The sequence below is a fragment of the Manis javanica genome, chromosome 12 (genome assembly GCF_040802235.1).
Source record: "Manis javanica isolate MJ-LG chromosome 12, MJ_LKY, whole genome shotgun sequence".
NCBI classification, from domain to species: Eukaryota; Metazoa; Chordata; class Mammalia; order Pholidota; family Manidae; genus Manis; species Manis javanica.
Window position 1 is genome coordinate 61,520,524 of NC_133167.1, and position 20,006 is coordinate 61,540,529.

The following is a 20,006-nucleotide window of genomic DNA, read 5'->3' on the forward strand; positions in this document are numbered from 1 at the left end:
GAAGAATTAATATTGTCAAAATGGCCATCCTGCCTAAAGCAATCTACAGATTCAATTCGATTCCTATCAAAATACCAACAGCATTCTTCAATGAACTAGAGCAAATCATTCTAAAATTCATATGGAACCACAAAAGACCCCGATTAGCCAGAGCAATCCTGAGAAGGAAGAATAAAGCTGGGGGGATTATGCTCCCCAACTTTAAGCTCTACTACAAAGCCACAGTGATCAAGACAATTTTGTACTGGCACGAGAACAGACCATACACCAATGGAACAGACTAGAGAGCCCTGATATAAACCCAACCATATCTGGACAATTAACAGACGATAAAGGAGCCATGGACATACAATGGGGGAAATGACAGCCTCTTCAACAACTGGTGTTCGCAAAGCTGGACAGCTACATGCAAGAGAATGAAACTGGATTATTGTTTAACCCCATACACAAAAGTAAACTCGAAATGGATCATGTAAGTCATGAAACCATAAAACTCTTAGGAGACACCATAAGCCAAAATCTACTGAATATAATAAGTATGAGCAACTTCTTCCTAAACGCATCTCCTTGAGCAAGGGAAAGAAAAGCAAACATGAACACATGGGACTGCATCAAACTAAAAAGTTTCTGTATGGCAAAGGACACCATCAACAGAACAAAAAGGCATCCTACAGTATGGGAGATTATGTTTGTAAATGACATATCTGACAAGGGGTTAACATCCAAATATATAAAGAACTCACATGCCTGAACACCCAAAAAGCAAATAACCCAATTAAAAAATGGGCCAAGGATATGAGGAGACAATTCTCCAAAGAAGAAATTCAGATGGCCAACAGACACATGAAAAGATGCTCCACATCACTAATCATCAGAGAAATGCAAATTAAAACCACAATGAGATATCACCTCACACCAGTTAGGATGGCCAGCATCAAAAAGATTAAGAATAACAAATGCTGGTGAGGATGCAGAGAAAGGGGAACCCTCCTACACTGCTGGTGGGAATGTAAGCTAGTTCAACCATTGTGGAAAGCAATATGGAGGTTTCTCAATAAACTAAAAACAGAAATACCATTTGACCCAGGAATCCCTCTCCTTGGAACTTACCCAAAGAATACGACTTCTCAGACTCAAAAAGACATATGCACCCCTATGTTTATCGCAGCACTATTTACAATAGCCAAGATATGGAAGCAACCTAAGTGTCCATTAGTAGATGAATGGATAAAGAAGATGTGGTACATATACACAATGGAATACTCTTCAGCCGTAAGTAAGAAACAAATCCTACCATTTTCAACAACGTGGATGGAGGTGGAGGATATTATGCTCAGTGAAATAAGCCAGGGGGAGAAAGACAAGTGCCAAATGATTTCCCTCATGTTTGGAGTATAACAACGAAGCAAAACTGAAGGAACAAAATAGCAGCAGACTCACAGACTCCAAGAATGGTTACCAAAGGGGAGGGGTGTGGGAGGTTGAATCGGGAGGGAGGGAGATAGGGATTGAGGGGTATTATGTTTAGTACACATGGTGTGGGGGGTCACAGGGAAAACAGTGTACACAGATAAGGCAAACAGTGAATCTGTGGCATCTTGCTGCACTGATGGACAGTGACTGCATTGAGGTATGGGTGGGGACTTGATAATATGGGTAAATGTAGTAACTATATTGTTTTTTCATGTGAAATCTTCATAAGAGTTTATATCAATAATAATTTAATTTAAAAAAGTTTTTAAACAAATCATACCTGGAGTCAGGGACTCAAAAGATATTATTAGGTCTGTGTCTTCTTTTTATCTCCACTGGTTTACTCCCAGGAAGGTTCTTTCCTTGTCTCACGGATGGGTCCCCAGCTTCTGCAGGCTCAAACAGTCTCTAGTGCTTGTGATCTCAGGAGATAAGCCTCCTCTTAGCATCCCTAGAAAATCTCTGAAAAAGGATTCTGGACCTATTTGTTTCAGACTTGGGGCTCAGTAGGCAAGTCAGTGTTATTAGTCAGGGTTCTCCAGAGAACAGAACCAATGACATATATGGAGATAAATATATATAAGAGATTTATCATAGGAATTGGCTCAGGTAGCTATGGAGGCTAAGAATTACCATGCTCTACAGCCTGCAAGCTGGAGAACCAGGAAATCTGGTGGTGCAGTTCAGTCCAAAGGCCTGAGAATTGTGGGGGTGGGGGTGGGGGGAGGGTGGCAGCTAATGATACAAGTCTTTGTCTGAGTCCAAAAGCCCAAGAACCAGGGGCACTAATGTCTCTGGGCAGGAGAAGATGGATGTCTCAGCTCAAGCAGAGAAAAAATTTACCCTTACCCTGCCTCTTTGATCTACTTGGGCTCTCAGAGGATTGAATGATGACCACCTGACTTGGTGAGGACCACCTTCTTTACACAATCTCCCAAAATAAATGCTTATCTCTTCCATAGTCAACCTCACAGACACACCAAGAAATAATCTTTTACCAGCTATCTGGGCATCCCTTAGACCAGTTAAGTTGGCACAAAATATTAACTATCACAAGGTGGATGGGAACTTTGGCCAGCCTGAGCGGCAGTGGGGTAAAGTCTTATGATTGGCTACTACATCAGGTGTCAGAGGAGTAGTTCTTGAGTGGAACAGGGTGGCTCTGATACAAGATGGCAGGGGTAAGTCATTGAGCTGCAAAAACAACAGCTGTGACCAAAGCCTAGTATAAGTTTTACTTCCTCATCAACCTTCTAGAATCTTGGTAGAGTTGAATGGGAGAGAGTCAACATATGGAAGCTGAAGTTAGGAGTGCCCAATGGGCAGCCAACATCCTGTGCTTCTGTGCTATCAGATGGAGTGACTAAACCATCTCCACTTCATAAATCTAGAATGTCACATTTTTTTCATACGTATATGTTCATTGCTATTTTATCTTTGAAACAGCAGTTTAATCTCAGGCTCTAGCCTACACTGAAATTCATAGGTCTCCTGTGGAAAGCTAAGTTTAATGTAAAATCTTACTCTGTATTAAATTGTAGAGAAAAAATGGCCTTCCTTATTCTGTTGGAATATGATTTATGAGTCCATGCTTATGTGTTTTATTACTATATCTCCTGACTTTTATTAGTGCTTCCACTAATATTGTCAGTCATGAGCCATAAAATCACTCTGAGTGTATTCACAGGCTTTTACAAAACTCTTTCTGAATCACTAGTTTTTCTGTAAATCATATGAAACATTTTTGTAAAAGAGTGGCATTTCACTTGGTTTTGGTTTTGCATTTTTTAAGAGTCGAATTGTAGCTGCTCAGAACTGTGGGCGCTCCTAGAAGTCACTCTTTCTTTAGTCCCATTCTGCATTTCTCTGTGAGCTGCAAGTAGGCAATCTGTACATCTAGTGGCATGAATGAATCTCCGCCATGTAACGCTGCTGGCAAACTTACTGCTTCACAACATCCTGGGGATTTTTTGTTGTTACTCAATTGTGCTTGCTTTGAGACAAATCCTATCAAAAATTTTCCCTAGTTTTCTTTTCCTTTTCAGCCCCATAGAATTAGCCTACACATAATGGGTGCAAAACTTTTCATTTTCATATAATCATTGGTTCCCTTCTAGCTTCATGTACCCAGTTCTGTCCAACTTTCTTCATGAGTCATGGTTTCCACAGTGTGGGTAAAATTGCAACATTTCCAGAATATCTTGCCTGGCCTTCATGCATCTCCATATCAATAGGTGTTTCCAAGGAGAGGAGAAAGGTACTGAATCTCCATATCAATAGGTAACTATGGGGTGGGGCCCAGGGGCAGTGAGGACATATCTAAGCCTGAGAGGATGGGTGGGACCCCTTTTTGAAGCCAGGTGGAGAGGACATGGGTGAGCAGAAGTGGAGGACTATTTGTAAGCAGTAAACAGGTTGCTCCCTCTTTACTTCTCCCTTTGACTGATTTCGGTTCAAAGGTATTATTTCTCCTCTGGAGTTACATCTGGCAGTACCAGCAGGACCTCTGAACATGAAATCTGTCTACATGGGTGTGACCTTTGGGTGGGCTGCCCCTAGAGAAAGTGGGGAGATGCCCAGAACCCCCATGGATGATGGGGAGGCCCCAGTGGCTGCCGCGGTAGAGGATGCAGCTTCACCCAGGAGCCCCCTATCTGTGGAGCTTCCAACTGGGGAGCCCCTAGTGGGGAATTGGTCTAGGGTAAAGCACCTCCTAGAGGCGTGGGGCCTTCGCCAAACTAGGGAAGGGTGGAGACATGGAAAGCTGTGGAATTAGCCCTGCGTGAGATAGAAGACTGCTTAGAGGTCAAGTGGCAGTGTAGCAGCCAGGTTTGTGGGATGTCTATTACTCAAGATAGTGGAAAGGGTTATCGAGGAGAAAGAGAGACTTTGGCAGGAAAGGGACACACTTCTGCATCTCTTGGAGAAGCTGGACAATGACCTATGGGATGCCTGTAAGAAAGAGAGACAGTTATTGAGAAGATGGGTCATGCTCCTGGAAGATCCATTAGCAGCAAGGGAGGAGGCAGCAGGAGAATCTGCATTGCAGGAGTCAGTGGGGGAGGGGGAGGAAAGAGCAGTGACTTCAGCCCTGGAGATGGTAGCAGAGAGGATGAGGGCGTGGGGCCAAGGGACCATCTGTTGCCGAGGCCACCATCCGAGGCACCAGCCTCTCCCATATTAAAGGCTCGCCTGATTGAAATTAAGAAAATAAAAATGCAACAACCACAGGCTCCTCAGGGGGGGGAGCCGCCCCCTCCCCAGGTTGTGGAGCACTCCATGCTCTGTCCCTTTACCTAGGATTAACTGATGGGCATGAGTGTCCAGTATGTGTAGAAACTGTCAGAACCTCTGCCTATGTGGTTTTTATGTCTCTGAGATAAAGGGGTTGAAAACATTGTGATGTCGAGTTCTGAAATAGGAAGACTGGCTTCCCTGCCGACTCACACTTCCCTCTGGCAGTGGTTGCAAAGTGTCCGTCACACCTCAGGGAATTCTGGGTTGGCTGACAGCTGCCATCAGGGCAGTTTGGCCTAATCAGGGTGATTTACCATTCTTACCCACTAGCTGGAAAACGTATGCAGAGCTCCAGCAGGTGTTACAGGTACTGGTCACGGAAAACATCATCTATAATATGGATCCCCAGGGTCCTGATGAAGAGTTGTTCACTATAGGAATGAGAAATCTGGTACTCCGTACAACTCCCCCATCTCTCTTTGGGTCTGTGGTGACTATTCTTGCCCCCCACAGAGGTCAACCCATAAGCGAGGCTACTCGTACTTAGCAGATCTGGGGGAGGTTGAAACAATACGAACATGGAAGCACGTACAGGCTACAACTGAAAGGAGAGGTAAAAGGGCCCTGTGAAGGTCCCGAGGACCCAGATGTGGGTTGATTTGATAGAGACTGGGATAGTGAAAGAAAACCTTGATGGGCAGCCCAGTAGGATCTTGTTAGAACTGTGGCACCAATTAAAGCCAGAGCAGAAATTCCAGTTGTTGAGGTTGAAGACACAGAAGCTGGAGGTCAAGTCCCATGTCTGGCCTGTGTCCCTGCAAGACTTCCTGGGGGACAGTACTCAGGATCTCGCTGGGCTCTCACCCCACAGGATGACAATTGGGCATTATAGTTCAACTGAGGGGGGTATGGATCAAGGCCCCCACCTTGGGGGATGTGGTGGGGATCAGAGGCCACATGTAGAATTAGCAATTCATTGGTCCCCCATGAATGTACAATGTGTCCTGTCACTGGTGGACAGAGGGGCTGAGTGTTCTCTAATTTACAGCAACCCTGAGAATTTTCCTGGGACCCTTGCTATAATAGATGGCTATGCGGGCAAGACAATTAGAGTGAAGAAAGCTCAAATGCCATTTGGAGATAGGGCATTTACTCTCAAGGAATATACCATGTACATTTCTCCCATCCCTGAATATATTTGTGGGGTACATATCCTGCAGGGCCTATGGCTACAGACCATTGCAGGTGAGTTCAGACTGAGGGTATGTGTGGTCAAGGCAGTTCTGAGGGGACATACTAAGCACCCACCTGTAGCTCTGCCTGTACCTGTCTGATAACACATGCTAAGCAGTATAAATTGCCTGGGAGGCACAAGGAAATAGGGGAAACTCTACAGGAGTTGGAGAAGGTAGGCATGATCATAAAGCGCACCAATAGTCCTTTTAATTCCCCAGTGTGGCCAATGAAAAAGCCAGACAGCTCCTGGCATATGACCGTGGATTAGAGGAAATTGAATAAAGTCACACACCCCTTTGCATGTTTCTATCCCCTCTATAGCAGCCCTTATGGACACTCTCAGTCATGAACTATGGACATATCATTATTACCTTTGCTAATGCTTTCTTCTCTATTGACATAGCACAGGAAAGTCAGGAACAGATTGCCTTCACATGGGAAGGCCAGCAGTAGACATTCAGCGTCCTTCCACAGGGATACCTCCACAGTCCAACCATCTGTCACGGACTTGTAGCCCAGGACTTGGCCATATGGAAGAAACTGCAAACTGTGTGGCTGTTTCACTACATTGATGATATCATGCTCGCATCTCATTATCTTGCAGATTTAGAAGGGGAAGTTCCTAGACTGCTGCGACGTCTACAGGAGAAAGGATGGGCTGTGAACAGCACCAAGGTTCAGGGATCTGATTTGTCAGTAAAGTTCTTGGGGGTTGTCTGGTCAGGTAGGACTAAAGTTCTCCCAGAAGCAGTCATAGACAAGGTCCAGGCTTTCCCCACCTCTTCCACTGTGGCAGTATTACAAGAGTTTTTAGGTCTTTTGGGCTATTGGAGAGTGTTTATTCTGCACTTGGCACAAAAACTGAAGCCCTTATACCAGTTGCCACAAAAGGCATCAGGTGGGGCTGGGATGAGACATGCAGCTGCTTTTACTGCTGCCAAGTGGGCAGCCAAGGCCATACAGGCCTTGCATGTAATGGACTCATCAAGGCCCTGTGAGCTAGATGTTCATGTAACAGAAGATGGTTATGGATGGGGTCTCTGGTAGCAGCTTGAATGAACATGCCAACCAATTGGATTCTGCTCACGACTAAGAAAGGAGCAGAAGTCAGCTACACCTTGACAGAGAAGCAACTGACTCGTGCACCACACCTTGCTGGCTACAGAGCCCATCACCAGAACAGCTCTGACCAAATTAATAACTACCTATCCCATCATGGGGTAGGTGCGAGTTTGGACCCAAAGGCCACGGAGTGGCATGGCACAGACACCTACGCTGGCCAAATGGGGTGCATATTTACAGCAGCATAGCACCCTTTCTGCTAGCCCCTTAAGTGGAGAACTCCAATGTTTATTGGGGTCAGTGACCTATACCAGTGGAAAGCAGGAATAACTTGCTTTTGAGCCATTGGTAGCCGAGACTCCTTATCAGGAGGGAAAAACCCCTATACCTGAAGATGCTTGGTACACAGATGGTTCCTGTCATGGGCAACCCCCAAAGTGGAGGGCTGTGGCTTTCCATCCTAAGACTGAGACAATATGGATGGAGGATGGAGAGGGGAAGAGCAGCCAATGGGCTGAGTTGCAGGCAGTGTGGCTCATGAGCATCCAGGAGCCTTCCTCCATAGTTGTCTGTGTTGACAGCTGGGCCCTCTATTGGACTTTGACCCTGTAGGTACCAACATGGTACCATGCCAACTGGATGGTTGGTCACCTGCCCTGTGGGGCAAGAGTTGTGGCAAGACCTATGGTCCTCTGGTCAGACTAAAACAGTTACTGTATATCATGTGACTGGCCATTTGCCTTTGGCATCCCCGGGGAATGAGGAAGCAGACACACTGGCCCAGGTGCGCTGGCTAGAAGGAAAGCCTGCCTCTGATGTAGCCCAATGGTTACATCAGCATTTGTTGCATGTGGGGCAAAAGACAATGTGGGCTGCAGCCCATAGGTGGGGCTTCCCATTGACCTTTGAAAAAGTCAGCTAAGCCAGGAAGGAGTGCCTTGTGTGCTCTAAGAGGGACTTAACACTGAGTCCCGCAGCAACATGAGACAATAGCAAAGGGACTGATACACTTTGTCATGTGGCAGATAGACTATATTGGGCCTCTGCCCATATCAGAAGGACATTAGTATGCCATGAGTTGTGTGCACATGGCTACTGGGCTGTGGGTTGCTTTTCCTGCATGTTGTACAGATCAGCAAACCACCAAAAGGTGCCTGGAGCATCTCTTTGCAGCCTATGGCCAGCTGCAGGTGACTGAGAGTGATCAAGGCACCCACTTTACTGGATATGTGTTACAAGAATGGGTGCAGCAATTGGGAATAAAGTGTAAGTGTCATGTACCATATAACCCTACTGGGGCAGGCATGATAGAGAGGTACAATGGTTTGTTGAAATCTGGCCTGAAGTCAGACACCAATAGTCAATGGGGCTGGTCAGTTCATTTATGGACAGTACTATGGCATTTGAATGAGAAGCCCTGAAAAGGAGCCTTGAGCCCTGTGGGCATTCTCATACACATTGCTGCCTCTCCTATACAACTGTATGTGCAAACCAAAGAGGAGTTATGGGAGCCAGGATATGGCCAGCAGAGCACCATCCTGCTGTCAGCCCCAACTGCATTAAACCCTGGAGACATTGTTGACTGGATGTGGCCCTGGACATTTTGACACATGGACCAGTGATGGCTCACCCTTCTGGCACCCTGGGGACAAGGCCTGGAAGCTGACCTTGTGTGTATTCCTGGAGTAACAGCAGAGTGGCCCCCAAAGATCACGGTAGTGTACCCAAAACGTCCAGGAAGTAAGAACATCTTACGGGGAAGTTTTGTTTTATGTTTATGGCCAGTGCATGTACCTCTTGTAGCCCTATATATTGACCCATCTGTAACTCCCACAGGGAGTGGGGTGAAAGTCTGGTATTCTAGACCAGGATGAGATCCCATTCCTGTCACTGTCCTGTCACAGGATCACTGTCTTGCATGCATCCTACCTGATGAACAAGACTTGCCTATGCTGGTGTCATTAGAACATGTATCTTATCTCCCTTAAGGTTATTTCCTTCTACAGTGCCTATGGCCTGGACCCATCTCCTGGCTGCAGCTACCCTGTGATGATTGCTCTGAAATCCCTACCTGTTCAGCTACTGACTGCCTGTGGAATGGGGGAGCTGTAGATTTAATCTGCATAGGACTTTGAACCTAGCTGAATCTTCCAGTTTGAGGATTATAATGATTTTATTGCTGTTGCTATTGTATGTCATTAGTCTGGTTACAATGCTCCGGTTTTCTCACACAGGGGTCATTACAGAAGATGGTGAATGAGTGGACTCTGTGGTGATATTTCTGGAGGGGTGGATGTGGGTAAAATTGCAGTATTTCCAGAATCTCCCATCTGGTCTTCGTGCATCTCCATATCAATAGGTGTTTCCAAGGAGTGGAGAGAGGTAGTCCATCTGCATATCAATAGGTAATTACACAGGCGAGCAAAGACCTATCTGGACCAGAAAGGTTGCGTGGGGGCCCTTTTTCTGCAGCCAGAGTTTGAGAGACACGGGCAAGCAGAAGTAGACAACTTCTTGTAAGCAATAAACAAGTTTCTCCCACTTTATTTCTCCCTTTGACTGATTTCAGTTCAAAGGTATTTTGCCCCGGGCTGGGAGAGTACTTTCCCCCTGGAGTTACACATGGTCACCTCTGTCTGGACCACTTGAATTTGGCTATGTTCCAGTTCTCACTGGGGATGGTTGTTCATCGTATTATAAATTGACTAGCCCTTGTGTTTTCTGGGCCCCATTTATGTACTGTATTCATAGTGGTATCTCAGGACTTAAATTATTTGCTGGAGTCCAGATAGCTTATTTCAAGTCCTTTGCATGGCCAAGAGAAACTATCAAAAAGAGGGAATGAGATAAGCTTTGTGCGAAATTCTCCCTGTGTGGGACTTTAAGGTTACCAATCTATGGTTTCCGGCATTCTCTTTCTTACATCTTAAAAAAAATGGAGACATTTCCTTGACTTTGATCATTTACTCCTTTTCCCTTCTCCCTAAACCATCAAAGACTGTAACAAAGCTTCATTGATCTCGTCCACAGGTTCTGTTAAGATTCTTGGATATAATCGTGGCAAGATAATATTTTAAGATGTTACCTAAGACTTTCTTTTCTGAATTTCTTTCACTCTTTGTTCTTTATTCATTTAGTCAACATGTTCATTTCCTCAGGGAAAGGTTGTTACATGAGAAAAGTAAAAAAAAAAAAGGCTTTTAAAATTTCTGAGCTATGCCTTTGGACATAAAAATACCGAGGTGTAGAGGGAACTCAAGTTATAAAAATTAGATGAGGAAAAATTGTGTTATCTGCAGTGAGAGTCTGCTTTTCTTGATCCTGTTATGCCTCCCACTTCCTTGTCTCCACCTGCGGTCTGTTGCGCTATGTGTACTTGTTCAGACCAGAGAAATGCTCAGTACATTTGGAAATCCACAAATAGAAGAGAACGTGGGCACCCCTGGAAAAAAAGGCCAGGCGTGCGGTTTCCTCATACTCAGAGGAGCAGGGTGAGGGCAAGTGTCTAAGTGATGAATCTGGGCGACCCAAGACGACTTCCCACATCCCTACTCTCTCCGGTGCAGCTTGGGGAATGGCAGAATGATTCCCTATGAGCCTGAGAGTATCACAGAAGTTGTTCAAGTCATGCTAAAATGGAGACTGCAAGCAGAAATCAAAGAGTACTAGAAAGGAAAAAATACACATTTTGTTGTTGTAGTGGATACTACGTTACTTCAGCCCAATTCTCTCCTTAGTGCCAATTCCTCTAACCACGCCTGCTGCTGAGAATATTAGTTGCAGACCTTAAATGTTTCACCCGAGGTTAACACGCCCCTGCCAGAAGGGTGGCCTGTGCCCAACAACTGACTGATTGGTGCAAGAATAACAAGGCCTAGCCCTCTCGCCGCAGTTTGAGGCAACCCTGAAGAGCCATCCATGTTCCAGAACTCTCCAAATGATTGACTGAGACCTCAGTGGTAATCATGTAGCAGGAAAGCTTCCTGCTGTGCCCAGTCCTGCCTCTCTCACTTCCTTCCCATTTTATCTACCAAGAACGCTCCCCAATCAATGTTCTAACTTAATTTTTCCTGCATTCTGTTTCCAGGGAATCCAACTAAGACATCTACACACCTGAGTTTGTAACTTGAGAATTCATAATTCTGCTTCAAACATAACTTTTCCAGATTTGAGGATAAATTACTTTATAAATTCTTGGTGCCCTATTATACTTTTTACTCATCCTGAGCTTCAGTTCTCTCATATCAATTTCATTTCTACCCTTTCCTATCTGATAGTGATTATGAAAGTGAAATGAAAATAGGAATGGAGTGTTTTAACCTTTACTGTATTGCTTGTGACCATCATTGTCCAAATAATGGATCAATGTCTCCTCAGCCACCTTCTTTTTTTTTAAAGATCTACTCTCTTAGTAATTTTCAAATATATAAGACATTATTATTAACTATAGTCACTATGCTGTACATTATATCCCCATGACTTACTATTTATAACTGGATGTGTACCTTTTGGCCATCTTCTTTTGAGTAAACTAAAGAGGAACCCCTGCTTTGTCTTCAGCATTTTTCAAAATCTCATCTCATTCTAAAGTTTTAGCTTTTCTTCTTCGAGCTTATAAGCTTCCATAATTTTATATTGTAAGATAGATTCTGACTTCATGATCTCAGCCAGGTTATAGGGACCTCCTTTGTAAGTTCTACCTAAGTAGTGTCATGTCTTACTTTAGAAAGTACAGGTAGTTGGCACCTTTTGTTTTATTTGTAGACTTGGAAGCCTCAGCTGAAATTGACATAGAAAGAGTCTCATTGAATGTCCTGTTACACTGGCAATAACTTATAAACCTGACATTGAGTGAGTGTTTAAATTAAATCATGATGTATACATTATGATTAAAAACCATATAGCCCTTAAAAGTATTCAGGGTGATTTAGGGGTAAAATCATGACATGAAAAATGTTAATGTTAAATGAAAGAATAAGTTCTTGAAGAATATTTATAGGCAAATAGGTTTTGTGTTTTTATTTTTAAAAGGATGCATGTTTGGTGTGTGTATATAAATATACATATGTTTGTATATGCATTGAAATGTCAGAAATAATGCATAAGTGTATTAACAATACTATCTGGGCAGTGGAATTGAAGGAGTTGAGAAGTGCAGAGGGGAAAATTATTTCCATTTAATACTTTTAAGTATTGTTTGAATTTTTATAACAAATCATTACTTTTATGAATTAAAAAGAAAGGAAAAGAATACTTTAGTGGGAAAGTATAGTATTTGATGTTGTGTTCTGTTTTTCTACTTGCTTTGAAGTGGAATTTCCAAGACCACTAGCCTGAGATACAGAAAATATGGATTACACTGTCAGGTCTACTGAGAGAATTATTTTATTGCTTTTAAATCTATCCAAATAATTTAAAAATATTCATAAATTATAAAAGAACATATATACCATATATGTAAAATATGTGGCATAATATAATGAACCTGTTATCCAGCACAAAACTTTCAACTTTAACAATAAGTCATATGCTCCTCCATCTCATCCCTGTAACCATCAGTCTGAGCTTTACATTTCTAACCGTGAGCAACACATTGCTTTATTTGGTTTGGTTTTGAGCTTCTAGATGTGGTATCATATAGTATGAGTCTTCTGGGAATTGCTTTTCACTCAAAACTATGCTTTGAGATTCATCCATGTGTATACTTAGAGTTCACTGACTTTCACTGCTGTATATTACTTTATTGAATAAATAGAATACATCAAAATTCATTTATTTCCTGTCACTGGATTGTGGGAATATTTCCAGTTTTTTCTGATATTACAGAAAGTGTTGATAAAAGCATTCAAATACATGTGCAGGTTTATCTAGCATATATATTTAGGAGCAGAATTTTATGTCACAGATGTCAATGTGACTTTGCAAGACACTGTCAAATTGGTTTTGGACGTAATTTATAAATTCACATATACATCATAATATGCATTGAGAGTTCACATTGATTCACATTATCACCCTTGGCTTTGTTAGATTTTTAATGTAAGAGATATAAAATAGTATCTCAATGTGCTCTTCATTTGCATTTCTTTGTTTATTAAGGAGGTTGAGCACTTAATTTATATGTGATATGGCCACTTGGGCTTTTCTTTTGTAAAGCACCTGTTCATAGCTGTATACATCTTACATTGTAGGCACTCCATAAATGTTTGTTGAATAAGTGAATGAATCCCCACATAGCAAAATAAGGCTTAGGAGGTGGACTTATTAATTTAAGAAGATGTTTAACCACAGTGGTCCACAGGCCTTATTTCTCATATGTTGTAGTTTAATAAACTTTAATCATATAGCCAGTTTAGTGTAGCTAATTGATAACTGAACCAGTTCTTTAGCATACCTGTTTCTTTAAAGTGTTCATATAATCTTAAAGATGATTTTCTGTGAGACGTTAGTTATCTTTGGGGAAACAGTGCCCTGCTTCTATTATTTCATTTTAATGGCAACAGAGGAGTTGTAAATTTTATTCTACTGGTTAAGCAATGCAAACAGTGTTGCTGCTTTCAGAATATTAAGCATTTTTTCAGAAAAACATGAAATATTCTATATAATTCCAACAAACAAATTAGCAATATTTTTTCTAACAGAAAATGACCACTGTAAGTAAATAGTATAAAATCACATACACAAAACTGTGTTCCAGAAAAAGTATAAACAACTTGTTTTGTCACTCTTGTTTACTAACACTTGTAGGCAAATAAGTCATATAAGGTATCAAATTTATGAAAAATTAATAGAAAAGTTAATATTGAGAAAATTCTATCCATTGCCTTAATTTCTATGAATTACTGTTCTAAATGTTTCCAAATTAGAAATAGGTTATTATTACATAGTTTTAGCTGTTGTGTGTTTCACAGAAGCGTGATTTTAAAACCACCTTTCTTAAAGGAGTCTGGATAGGTAAAAAAGTAATTGGCAGCAAAATAGGTCAAACAGGAATTTTACTTCTCTATGTCTTCTCCAGCATTTCTTCTGAGCAAGTCATGGAGGTGTGCTGCCCAGGTCTCCCTTCGAAAGAGAACTTACTGTTTAGCTTTATAGAGTGCAAATAGCCAACAACCTCCATCTGTGGGTGCTCAGGCTCTGTTTACCTTCCAAGCCAAGGCCACTCTGCCAGGCTGCCCCCAGCCAATGACTGAGTTCAGGGTGGCTACCAGCCCTTCCTGCCCGGAGGGAGGGGTCCTCATGGCACTCTTTGCTCCTGAGTAACTCCTTATCTTAGGCAAGACTGGGAGACCTGTGTCATAGTCTCACGCTCTCTCGGCCTATGCTGTTTCCCCCACAATTCATCAACAAAATTAAATTTTGTTCTAGTATTCCCTCAATAATGCTCCCCAGAGCATCCAACTCACACAACTTTTCTGTAGCAGAGGCTTTAATTTAACACTAGATGGCAGCACTTTTTTTTTTAACTGACTTGGATAGACAGCAGGTATATGGCTGAAATCCATGGCAGGGAAAAACTATTGGTAATCGAACTTTAGATTAATAGAGTTGTGATTGGACTTTTGAAAGCATAACAATGTTTCCACCACATAAGGATCTTGCATTTGAAAAATTTACCAATAGCTTGAAAATGATTTTCTTTAAAAAAAATTACCCATGGCAGTAATCAATGTAGAAGGCCTCATGATATCATTAGTTTATAATGCAGATTCTAATGGCTATCATTTATTGAGCAATGACTCTATGGCAGGAAGTGTGCTAAGCATTTTACATTATCCTATTTAATTATAGAGGCTGATATCTAAACAATATTAATCCATGAATTAGTTCATTGCTCTTAAGTATTTCAGCTTGAGCCAGGAAGTACATTAGCACTGTATCTAGAAATTGCTATCCTGACTATATAATGAATGTATGAATTCAAATATTAATGTATAATGGAAGATCTTGGGTACAGGACTGTTAAGGTACTTATTAGCTTAGTCCAGTAAAGTGTCTACCATGGGAGTAATTATGAACTTTCCAACTACATTATTTATTTAGAAAAGTACTATTTTCTTTATAAGAAAATACATTTTTAAAATTGTGGCTTGGAAACAGTAAATTGTGACTAAGAAACAATAAACTACATTTGATTTATCACATTTCTGTCCATGTATTTCTTTTAAAATCTGGTCCCTTGCTTCACCAAATGAGATGTGAGAAGCATTAGTCCTACATAGGGGAGTATCAAAGATGGGAAAAGTGCCTGAGGGTGTAGTCAACACTATCAGATCCCAAAGTAGGGACCCCTGGCTATTTTGAATGGGGTTTGATTTTGTCAAATACTTTTCTGTGTCAATTAATATTAACATATGATTTTTCTTCTTTTCCCTGGATTACATCAATTGATTTTTAAAAATTTGAACCAGCCTTATACATATGGAATCATCCCACTTGGTCATAGTATATACTTTTAAAATACATTGGTAGACTTGATTTGTTAATATTTTGTTAAGGACTTTTGCATCTAACTTCATGAGAGATACTGGTCTGTAGTTTTGTTTTTTTGTACTGTCTTTGGTTTTGATATCAGAGTAATACTGCCCTTAAAAAATGAGATGGGAAGTGTCTGCTGCTCTTCATTTTCTGGATGAGATTGCATAAAACTGATGTTAATTTATTTAAATGTTTAGTAAAATTCTCCAGTGAAACCATCTGGGTCTGGTGATTTTTTATGGAAATTTTTAAATTACAAATTCTGTTTCTTTAATGGTTAAAGGCCTTTGCAGATTATCTAGTTCTCCCCGGTTGAGTTTTGTTATTTTGTGGTTTTCTCCTGGCTGTTTTGAAGGGAGAGAGGAAAACATTCATTGAGAGGGTCACATATAATATGGAGCTCTTCTTAGTAATTTCATAAGAAGGGCAAAGAAGTATAAAGTATTTTATACTCAGCGTTTAACTATGGACTGTTAATCATGAATCTAAAGCACTACCAAGTGCAATGTTGAGGGGTTTTATCTTCATCCACCCTAAATTTCTGATTTTATTGGCTCTATTTTTGGATTATTGAAAGTAAATGACTCAATTTTTATGCTACCAAAACTCCAAGACCCTAACAAGTATTTCACTTGAAATCATATATGAAATCTAGAAAATAAAAACCTTCTTCTGCTGTTGAAATAATACTTTAGACATGCATTTGCTTTTTTATACCTCTGTTTGTCAGGAATAATAAGATGGAAATTAAGTATTTCAAACAGAGGAGATTTAATGCAGGGACTTGATTAAACAGATGGTAGAAAACTGAAAGAACAAAAGAGGAACCCAAACAATAATAACTGCAAAATAATTTATCAGTCCACCCAGGACTGGAGAACCAAAGGGAAGATGTGATACACAGAAGCTCAGGTACCATTAGGAGCACATGTGGCTGGTTCTGGAACCCCCAAGGAGGTGTCATGTGGCTGGCGCTCAGGCTCTGAGGGGGCATCAGGGGCCTGGTCCTGGATACCTAGACACACTAGACACCTATTTGTCAAATGATAACTACTAGAAAAAGAGGGACAACTAGGCAGTGACATACTAGGTCCATTCCAGACAAGACAAATCAAGAAGAGCCCCTGTTGAGTGGACCGAAACCTGAAATAATGCATTACAAAATCACACTAAAGAATATATATGGTCAAGAGATAATTCAGCTACAAAGTTACAAACTGAAAGTGAATGTCTACAGAGACTTGTGCTCACCATCTGGGAACTATAGTATAGGGCCTGCTACATTTGTTGCATGGACAGTTCTGTTTCCTTTTGGGATAATATTACAATACAAACAGCAGGATAATCATGCCTTCCAATCATGATGAGCATTTAAGAAAATACATATACCCATTTTATAAACCTAGTATGCAGGAATGTTTCTCTTTACTTTTGGTTGTTTGGAAGAATTTCTTCTGTGTGGTCTTTATTTTATAGAATGTAGCAGATAATTTAGTGCCTGCAGCAATAATAGTAGAAATTAGCATAAATCAAATTCATTTCACTTAAAATGCTCCTGAGAAAAGTTAATCAGAGAAAAACATAAAATCTATTTCCTTTATAGTAAGTAAAATTTCAGATTGTGTTTAGTATGATAATCAAAAAGAAAAAGGCCACTTGTTTACACTGAGGAGCAGTAAAGGCTGCCCTTTACCTTGTTAAATTAAAAATACTTGACCAAAGTACCACAATGTTCCCCCTTCTGAGACAAACCAGAGAATCTGCAATTTGAGTATGTTTGGTTTTCACTTTAGGGATCATTTTCTGGAAGCTCTGAGTGTACTTGTCATAATGTAACACAGAACTCCAGTGTAACTTTCTCTTTGAAATGAAATCAAGTGCTACTATCTGCTGATTGGAAATTAAAGTGCATTTAGAATGCTATCTCAAAACACCATTATTTATTTTATCTCTGTAGAAGACAGGTTCTCAGGCAAGAATATATTTTTAGTTTTGCCTATTGTAATAAGTCACAGTAACCTTTGAGATTGGGAACTTAAATAATTTATCATCATAAAATTCAAACTTATATATGCAATTTAATGTGGTTTGTAAAAATACCAGTTATCTATAAGACTCCAAATTTTTAAATAAAAACAGAACCTAATCAACTGAGTGTCTGTTAAATGATACAGGGAAAAAGAAATGTAATTCTATGGCCTAGAAAAGCTCTCTGAGTATGGTCCTTGTCTTACTGTCTTTTTAGTCTCAGTGCCTTTCATAATGCCTGGTATACAGTAGGCACTCACATCACAAATACATTTAAATAAATAAGCAATCACTAGTTAAATAGATTAAAAGCTTTTTTCAAAGGGTCTAGGTGCTCACACAAAGATGAATGATATATGATAGAGGAGAATAGTACAGATAGCAGTCAAACAGAAGAAAGTGAAGTAAACAAAGAGATAAAATGCAAAACAATAAAAGATAAGTTTGGAGGTGGTAAAATGGCCATTGGTCAATCCATGGATTTGGTTTCACATAGACCTAAAGCACAGTGAATCATAAACATGTACAATTTAGCATGATGGAACTTTTAAACTTACCTTTTAATTCACCTTTTTGCATCAGGAGTCTCAGCCTCAGAGTATTGCTAGGCTACTAATAGTAATCCTTAATTTTTCAGATTTTTGCTTTACAAGTACAAAAACCACATACTGTCTGAGATCACTTGGACAAAGATAGTCTAACACTGAACACAGTTCCTTTTAAAAATATTTTTTCTAGATAATTGCCCAAGAAACATATGGGAAAGTAAGTACACACTGGATATGGTGCATTTGGCTGACCTGGAAGCTGCAGATCCCAGATGTCAGTTGCCAGCTATTGTTCCCCTCCCAGGAGCTCCCTCACCCACTGCTTCTATGCTTTTCCCTGCCATCTGCTGGGTCCTTGAGGTCGGCTGCTGCTGGAGCTGCTCCCCTAGGGCTGGCCCTGCTGCAGCCAGGCACAGGACCCGCCGCTGCTTGGAATTCGGACAACCTTCTTCCTAGCGCCACAGTTTGCGGTTCGCCATCCCACGACTGTCCATCCAGTGGTCGGGAAGCGCGAGTGGGCACTGGGACAGCCTGCGTGCAGCGATGGCCCTGCCAATGCAGTGAGAGCTGCCTTGCCTCGGGGTGATGACGCCTTTTATTTTGGTTTGACATGAGCCCAGGGGTGGCAAGACGACTGGAATCATGTTGAAGCCATAATCCTTGACTGGTTCAACTACATCTTAGAGAAAAGTATGAGCAGTAGGGGTTTTGGAAAGAACTGCGCACATAGCTTACTGCATTATATTTTCACAATGGTCTGATTTGAACTCCAAAATAATAAAAAACCAATCATGTACTATTTGCGATTTTAATTTAAAATGAACTCCCAGTGTAAGCATGGGGATGTTAGCCTTTGGTTGGTTTAAAACATTCCTTTGAAGACAATATGTCCAAGAAATAATTTAGGCACAAACTGTTTCTTTAGGTTTACCCTTGTATATTTTCACACTTACATAATTATACCTCTGTAGAAAACAACTGTAGGATAAGTTCCCAAGAATAATATTCCAAACCATGCTACAAAAATTACAGGAGAAAGACAGTGCCCCTGCTGGGTAGGTGTGGGGTTTCCTTTTGGAGTGATGTTGGAACTAGGTAGTGGTGGTGGCACAACCTTGTGAAAGTCCTGAATGCCACTGAATTATACTTTAAAATGGTTAGTTTAAGTCAACAAGAAAAAAAGGTAAAAACAGGGGGTAGGGGAGGGAAAAAATAAATCACCACCCTTCTCTTTGCCCCCACTGGGCACTGAAATCTGGGAACTTGACTTTGCTGCAGCATCTGCCAGCACTAATACTGACACCATTTCTGCTTCAGGAGCGGACATGCCAACCGGGAGGCCCTCTGAAGACCAGATACATATGCCACAACTCAGGCCAGCTTATGGGAAACTGTGCAAAAGCTGCTCTTCATGCTGCTTAGTGCAGATGTTCTAACTGCCAATACCCAAGTTACTGTCTGTGTGCACGCAGCAAAGGAGACCTGAGAAAGCAAAACTCACATGGAGGTGTACTAAAATACAGAAAGGCCATTCAAGAGACAGTAGGCTGTCGCAAAGATGGTAAGTATTCATTACATGCTCCTTGCCATGTGGATATTGTGGATACTGACTGAGAATTTGATTCAGCTCTATGAGAGAGAAGATTTTGCATATTTGACTCCCCAGACGAGGCAAGCAAAAGCTTGGTTTTGCTATAGCACCAGTTTCTGCTTGACATCACTATATTTCAATCATTACTGGAGTATATACTCAAATCTGTTCTTTATTCTTCAATTGGCCTGCATTCTTCTCCCAGGCATCACATTCCTGTGAAGTGTGATTAACTGTTGATTCATTTAGATGTATTGGCTATGGTATCTAAGAGGGCTACTGGACATGCCACCTTTGGAGTTATCCAAAAAATTAAATGTTTTATATCTTTAATAATGTAGAGGTTCATGGTC

The 20,006-nt window shown here is 41.1% G+C and overlaps 1 long non-coding RNA gene across 1 annotated transcript in view; it reads left to right on the plus strand.

Annotated features, from left to right (window-relative positions):
• The window catches only part of LOC140844854 (uncharacterized), a 32,745-nt gene extending 13,128 nt beyond the window's left edge, over positions 1–19,617 (plus strand). Inside the window, exon 4 of the long non-coding RNA XR_012123332.1 lies at positions 19,380–19,617. This is a non-coding gene — a long non-coding RNA (uncharacterized lncRNA). The remainder of the gene's footprint in view (positions 1–19,379) is intronic.
• Positions 19,618–20,006: the final 389 nt, after the last annotated feature.